Below are 8,659 nucleotides of genomic sequence, written 5' to 3' on the forward strand. Positions count from 1 at the left end.
GAGGGAGGGGGCTATTCTGTACTTACGGATTTCCTTTCTCCAGTTCAGCATCCTGACAACTCCTTCCCTTCTCTGGAGGAAGAGTAAGGGAGTGAGTGGCTCAAGATGCCAGGAATGTTTAGGGAAAATCTTTCCTTGTTAGAAACCAGAGAAGGGAGGAAGAAGTGAACATCCAAAAGCAGATGCTAGGTATCCTAGGAATTAAGCACCTTACAGGAGGTTCTCTCGTGTAAATGTCCCCAGTTTCCAATTTTGCTTAAGTATTGGTTTTCATATCAAGCTCTGAAAATGCTACCTTCTTCTAGGCTTCTTTTAGGCTCTATTGCAAAATCAGTTGCCCCCTATTTGGAAAACCCTAGCCCTTTGGACAATAGATGGTTTACACCATGATCTACCCTCGGCTCTGCCTGAGTATACTTTCCCACGTGAGTGTCTCAGACTTTAATATCTTCAAAGGGACTCATTCCGGGTAGTCAGTGGTGGCATTCGGCAATTCAGCTTCTGCAGCATAATCCAGAGCAATGGGCAATGATTTGGGGTGAAATCTTGGCACTCGAAGGCCTTCCTGGGAGGCCAGGATGGATCCTCTCCCTGACTTCCCCCTCCATCTGTGTCCTGAGTGGTCTGTAGATACACCTTCTTATTCTTTTCTGCTGCTAGTTGCCTAGCAGTAAATATTGACTTTCTCACAGTCGGCATCCAAGGACAGATTCTTCCAGGTAAAATGTCATAGGTATAGTTTACCATTAACAGACATAATGACCGGGCAGGTTAGAGTAATAATCTTTCAAAATTTCTACAGCTAGTAGACTGTGGTCTACTGACTTAAGAGTGTTCTTTCCACACTACATTTTTTTTTTTTCTCTCTTGAGAACCAAATCACAGCTTCCTGGACTTTTGTATAGAATATCCAATTAGAACTTTCCAACAGTTTCAACCCAGTTAATTCATTTGAAGTCTGCTTTGATGATGTCGTTTCGGACAACCCTTGCTGAGGACTGACTCTGATCTCATATAGTGCTTGTGTGTATTAACCATTTCAACATTCTATTATTTATCTTGGCTTCAATGAAATTTATTTTCAAAAAGCAGATGGTAAGCTCTTGAAAACACTGACCTTGTCTTATCCATTTCTCACATCTCCCACATGATGTGTTCACTGAATGCTAATTGATTGGCTGAAGAATCTCCTCATCTGACACTGTGTTTGTGAAAAATGCTGCCTAATTACTCATCTTTCTTTATCAGAGTGTCATGTTTTGATACAACTTAATGGGGATAGTTGGAGGAGGACGCAGAGGGAGAGGACTGAGAAACTGAAGCCATATAATTAAAATGATTCAGCCTAAAGACATCCTGCTAGTTAGCTGCCTATGTGGGGCTGCATATTTAGTGCTCCAGGAAATTTGTAAGATGAGGTTTCCATGTCACCATGCTGAATCTTTCAGGGATACGTCCTCATTTTCCCTAGTCTGGGAAGCCACTCCTATAACGAAAATGCATATTTTGGATTATGAATCCCTGCAATTGGAATTGAGATTTTAGGTGGGACGTCAAAATATACATTTTTAGCAAGGACCCAGGGTAATTTTAAGGAGGTAGTTTCGAAGCTTCAATCTGAGAAACAGCTCTAGGCTTACCATCAATCTCTTTTGCTATCACCTACTTATGTGTTAATTTCTTTCCCCAGGCCTAACTCCAACGTATATGTTGTTTTGAGTAAGAATGTTTAGAAATGGCCAAGGAACAGTCATGTTTTCAGAAAAAACAGTCTTTTATTGCAGCAAAAGGAACTCTGGTCTACCATGACCACAGCTATCACCACGCCAGCAAGAGTAACTCAAAATTACAGGCCCTTTTTCTGCTTCTCTTTCACAGTGAACCCCAGGATCTAATGTGTAACAATACTTCCTATGAACTTTACAAGCGTTTACTCAGCAGTGGGAACACATTAGGATGCACTAATTTGAATGAGTTTCTTGCATACCTAATAAAAGAAATGACAACACATTATCCAAAAGTAGTGGAGTTCAAAGAAAAAACTCCATTTGTTCTTGTCCATTGAAGAGCAGAGTATGATAACTTTGACCTAGCCTCACAGCTTGAAATGTCCAACTTGTCCATAAATTCACACTCACGTTACATGCTGTGTTTTACTCCAATTAGAATATAAGCTACTTGAGGCTGGGAACAATGCCTATCTTGCTCGCTTTCATAATCTAGAACCCAGCACCATGTCTAAAAGACAGTAGATACTCAATAAAAGTTAAGAAAATAAGAGTCCTGGAGAAAACCACCATACCATCTGGAGGTTTCAACTATCCATTGGAGACACTACTATAGATGTGTGTGTGTTTTATTATACCAGCAATCAACTTCTGTTAAAAAGAAGGGGCTTCCCTGGTGGCGCAGTGGTTGAGAGTCCGCCTGCCGATGCAGGGGAGATGGGTTCGTGCCCCAGTCCGGGAAGATCCCACATGCCGCGGAGCGGCTGGGCCCGTGAGCCATGGCCGCTGAGCCTGCGCGTTCGGAGCCTGTGCTCCGCAACGGGAGAGGCCACAACAGTGAGAGGCCCTCATGCCTCAAAAAAAAAAAAAAAAAAAAAGAAGGAAATTCAATGCCATTCTTGCCTGAGGAAGCAATTGCTGAATGATATTATGGCATATAGAAAGGATTGCATATAATACTGAGATGTTTAGCATTGAACCTGGCACATAGCAGGTGCTCAATAAAAAGCTACTATTATAATTCTCACTGCTATTATTATAAATAGTGGATTTTAATTACAAGGAAACACTTGGGAACTGACTTGCACTTATATGTGGTTCCTGAACCAGAGAAGCTGTCTAAGGATTAAAATCCCCAGGAATTCTGCCTCTGAAGATAACACAGATAGGGTTCTCTGGTAAGTAATTACAAGGTTTTCTCTGAGTTAACAGAGCCTATGGGCCTCTGATGATTTTTAAATAAATCTGTCTCCCTGTAAATCACATATACTGAGAACACTTTGAAAACATAATGAATAATTCTGTGGCACTTTATGAGAGAATATGTATTTTAGGAAAAAAGGCTGTATATGTGTGTGTGTTTATGTGTGTGTTTGTATTGGAAGAAAAGAAATTTCTTTTTAATTGATATGATCTAGAGTTGTCTCTCTTAATATTTTTATGTCCTCACATTCTTTTAAAGAGAAGTATGTAGTCAGAGACATACACTCCACCCATAAATTCCCAAGGTCTTAATTTTAGACCAATATTACACTGCAATAAATTCCTGCTTACCACAGTCCAGACCACTAGGATAGGGAAATACCACTAATGGATTTTATGGGATTTTTGTAAATGCTGCCCTCCAGTTTTATGCTAAAGGCAAGGGAAGTAGTAAGTAAATACACCATTAAAGTTTTGGTCGGATGAAAACAACTTCCAGGATGTGTCAAGGATCTGTGGATTCTGTCCATGTTTTCATAACCAGTGGTTCCTAACTTTTTCTTTCTTAAGAATCATTAGGAGAACTTCATGAAAACCATGGGATTTCTCTGAAGAAAGATGTTTTTACACATGCGCATAAAATCTAGCATACAATTTCAGGGTGTTTACAACTCCTGGAGAAACTGAGTTTAAGAAAAGGCTCATGCACAAGTTATTGAAAAGATACCCAGCTGAGGTTGAGTGCCATTTCAGGGGGCAAGCTTTTATTGCCAAACACTACATGTTTCCACTCGTGGACTCTCTCGCGAAAGAGCCAACACAGGAGCCCAGATGTGAGCAGGGATACCAGCAAGGAGACACTCCTCTCTTGGAGACCATGGAAACAGAACTGAACACATGACTCTGGCTTTACTTAGGGGTGATGTCCCATGACCTCTTTTTCTCTTGGAAAATCCCAAGAACTATCTTTTTACTAAATTGGGATAAGCAGAATTTTCTTTATAAATGCTCTTTAATTAACAGCATGTCAATAATATGAGATGTTAATTACGAGTCTCTACTCCATGCCTGGTGTATCTCTGGTACCGCGATAGACTCCTAGCCCTTGAGGAAGTTCGAAGTTGAGTACTTTGAAACAAGGACGTAGATAATAAAAATATAGCATGCACTGAACAAATCTCAAGACATTTGGCAGTATTATGTATGCCACTAGAGGAATATTCTAGGTTGCCAAAATAGGGTATCATATGTAGGGACTTAATTACCATGGTAACATGGGGCTTAGCCAGGTATCGCCCACTGGTTTACAACAGAAGAGAACAGACTTGGAAGGTCTGAACTAGGACTGGAGGAGGGGGGACACTGCAGGAGTGAGCCCTTCTCCTCTCCCTCCTCCTTGTGATAGTGGCTAACTTTGGGTGCTTGTACCAGGCACTGTCCTAAGACCTTTACGTATATTAACCTAGTTATTCCTCATGAGCCCACTATGAGGTGGAGTCTACCTGCATTTTACCACTATGACCATTGAGGCACACCTCATCAAAGATCCCAGGGCTAGGAAAGTGGAAGAGCCTGGATACCAACCCAGGCAGATCTGGCTTCAGAGGCCATGCCTTTAATCAGCATATTATTCTGTTTAGGGGACTGTTAGCAAACAGAGCATATCTGGGACTTGGGAAGACAAGTCTGCTGGCAGCTGTGTGGAATGGGTGATAGGAGAAGGTAGCTACACCGAAGGCAGGGCATTCTGGAAGAGGGTAGACCCAGAAATACCAGGAAGGACAGATGAGGAGCAAAACTAAATTTGCAGTTGTGAGGATGTGGGCGGGGTGATTTAGAAGCAATTTAAAAGAGATGGAAGCCACGGTACCTGCAGACTGAGGAGTTGGAAGGATAAAGGGCAGAATGCAGTCATGGATGAGGCCGAATTTTCAGGTTGGGGCAGCTATTGCCTGGGGCTGCTATTCATCAGGATGAGCAGTAGAGACTAAGGAGCAGAAATGAGGGGAAATAGAATCAATTTTGAACACGCTGAGTCTAGTGTCTTGGTGGTATCTATGCAGAGGTGTCAAGCGGGTTGATGAGCAGAACTCTTCTGAAGTGAAAGACAGGGGCGGGGCTTCCCTGGTGGCGCAGTGGTTGCGCGTCCGCCTGCTGATGCAGGGGAACCGGGTTCGCGCCCCGGTCTGGGGGGATCCCGCGTGCCGCGGAGCGGCTGGGCCCGTGAGCCGTGGCCGCTGAGCCTGCGCGTCCGGAGCCTGTGCTCTGCAACGGAAGAGGCCGCGGCAGAGGGAGGCCCGCATACCACACACACAAAAAAAAAAGACAGGGTTTTTCCCAGACACAGAGGGCTGGGAGTCATGAGAATGCACGTGGTTATTAAATTGCAGGAGGGACTGAGAACTCCTAGAGATAGTATGTATAGTGCTAAAAAAAAAATTGCTTAGGGAATAATTTTAAAGAATATCTGTTAATCCAAAGATTCCAAAGATACATACTGACATTTTAACATCTCAAACATCAGAAAATGTAATTGCCTCTTAAAATTAATGGAAGATCATAGTTCAATGGACAGTGCTTTTTCTTAGTGTTACCAAAAATAATGGTGTCATAAAATCAATGACATCTTATACTCAGTGAAATAAGATGGTTTATCAAAGCAACCTGGATCTACTAATTATTTAAAAAAAAATTTTTTTAAGCCTATGAAAAATATATATTTAAAAATTATAGTGCAGAAAGTCTGCCAGTGGGGCAAAATCATGCCGTGACTCAAGTGAGAAGTTCAGAAAAACTGCTCCAAGAACTTTAACAGCAACAACAAGAATATTATTTATTGAGCACCTGTGAGCAATGGTTGTGCAGGCATTCCACTAGGTATTTATGTGGATTAATTCATTTCAACCTCACTTCACTCTCATCAGATAAATACTATTATTGGCCTCATTTCACAGATGAGAAAACTTCGGCAATGTGATATAACATCAAGTTCCGGTCCTGGCAAAACAGTCCATAACAGGAAACCAGAGCAACGTGACAGAGCACACGACTGAAGTACAGCCATGGAGAAATTTGGGGAAATCAATATCCAGAAGTGGAGGCACCAGAGCCTGTCGAAAAAGATAGGAATTATCTTAGCAGATGGCAGGATTCTAGCCACGTGGCTTGAATTCATGAGCAAGACACAAATACTTTAGAAAGGAAACTTGCAAGAATCAAGACCTCAGTTCCAGGAGGGAAATGGGGCACCGAGGAAAGTTACTTCCATGAGAATAGGAAGAAGACCAAAGTGGACATCCAGATGCAAATATAATGGACCTGAATAGGGTCCTCTGGGGAGAGGCTTTGGGGATAGTGAAAGAGTAAATGTTTGGTAGACTCCAGGCCAAGAACCAGGAAGTGGCTTGGAACTGCTTCAAATTTAGTCAACTTCAGGTTCAAACTGATCCTGGAAATGGGAAAAGGGACTAACTTATAGGAGCAGGAGGAAGAAGCTACAGTTGTGAGGAATGAGAGGTTACAGAGACCAGAGGATCAGTCAAGACTTGAAATCAGCCAATAATGTGTTCAGGAATTCCTTGGCCATTTGATTCAATCAGGAAGGGGGACAAGGACTCGGTACTCAGGAGAACAATTTTCCTCTTCCCAGACAACAGTGAGCAAGATGGAGGTCACTAGTAAGTTTAAATAGCTAGATTATTATTATTATTACTATTATTTTTGTTGTTTTTTTTGCGGTACGCGGGCCTCTCACTGTTGTGGCCTCTCCCTCTGCGGAGCACAGGCTCCGGACGCGCAGGCTCAGCGGCCATGGCTCACGGGCCCAGCCGCTCCGCGGCATGTGGGATCCTCCCAGACCGGGGCGCGAACCCGGTTCCCCTGCATCGGCAGGCGGACGCGCAACCACTGCGCCACCAGGGAAGCCCAGATTATTATTATTTTAAAATAGCTTTCCAGGTTATGGATCAAAAATAATAAAGCATGAAAAATTCTTTAAAAAATCTTTTGTTATATAGCTAAATCTCTCTGTTGATTAAAATAAAAAATTAGAAGTACTCGTACAAATACTGTTAATGTTAATAATTGAAATATAATGTGTTTTTATCATGTGGCACATGCTATACATTTTGCATCCATTGTCTTGACTCTCACAACAACCCAACAAAGAAAGCCTATTGTTATCACATCTATTATTACCCACAGGAAAACTGAGGCCCAGTGACATGATGTAATTTGCCCAAAGACTAAGTAGTAGAGATAAGAAGCAAACTCTAGTCATTGACTTTGAAGCCCAGGTCATTCCATTATATTATATTGTTCAAATGCATTTTTAAATGCTCAGATAAAATTTTAGATGCTGACTACGTAGGATAAAAAGCTGTTTAATTCAAAATGCAAGGGGTTAAGGAGAATAAAGTCTTTCAGTAGATTTTTTCTATAGTGAAGAAGGACTTCAGTATTGCTTTCCTATACAGAAGCACCAAGAAGTAAATAAGATTCAAGTCTTTTAAAATGAAAAACAAACTTACGTGCCACAGAGTCCTGGGTCTTATGCAACTCTGATGTTAAGAGGGAATAAAAAGCTGGATTCATGAAGCTCCAGGTAGTCTGAGCTCGGACTTTAAATCCAGGGTGAGCAAACTAAGACCATGGACCAAATGCTGCCAGTTTTGTACAATCTGTGAACTAAGAATGATTTACACATTTTTAAAAAGTTGGAATAAAAACAAGCACACACACACAAATAATACCTTGTAACATGTGAATACTATATGAAATTCAAAACTTAATGTCTGTAAATAAAGCTTTATTGAAACAGTGCTTTGTTCATTCATTTACATATTGCCTATTGCCACTTTCAGGCTTTAGGAGTAGAGTTGAGTAGTTGCAACAGAGTTTGATATCTAAAATATTTACTATCCTGCCTTTTACAGAAAATGTTTGCAATCCTTGCTGTAAATGAAAAATGGAAAATTTTATAATTCAAACCAATCATTCATAACTCCCTTAGAAAGGTAGACCCTAGTGGTAAATGAATAAACTTCAGCTTTCAAATTAATGGGGAAAACCCCTCCCATTTCCCCTTCTACATCCTTTTTCTCCTTTAGCAACTCATATTCTCAGTGCTGGTTACATTCAGTTATTTCTAGAACCTAGAACAAGATGTCTTCTTTGTTTCTACTTTAAGTTTCTGGTCCTGGTCCTGCCTGCCTGGAACAATTTCCCCTTCCCCCCACCGTACCCACCCACTTATTAGCAAAATCCTGCTCACCACCTCTATTAAGAGACTGTCCCTTACCCTGTAAATATGGGGCTTCGCGCCATGCCAACGCACTCTTACACTCACTGTGGCTAACTCCTTACCCTAAACCCCATCGCATGTATGGAAACTGATTATTCATTTGTCTGTGTTTTCTTTCCGGTGGTGGTCTTCTAATCTTTTGCTCTTGAATCCCCTTAAATAATTTGTAAATCCATATAAACCTCACACAATTTTAAGATGGCATCCAAAATTTTCATCATGCATTTATATAGTTGCAAAGTGTGTAATTTGTGTGTATTATAATGTACCTTTTAAACATATACAGTGGAACCCAAATAACAGCAATTTGACAACCCCCAACATTCATTATAAATCATTCCATCATCTATTCTTAAACTCAAAATTCCATTTGTCTTCCTTTGCAGATTTTTTTTTTTTTTTTTTTTTTTTTGTGTGTGGTATGCGG

The sequence above is a fragment of the Physeter macrocephalus genome, chromosome 11 (assembly GCF_002837175.3).
Source record: "Physeter macrocephalus isolate SW-GA chromosome 11, ASM283717v5, whole genome shotgun sequence".
NCBI lineage: Eukaryota > Metazoa > Chordata > Mammalia > Artiodactyla > Physeteridae > Physeter > Physeter macrocephalus.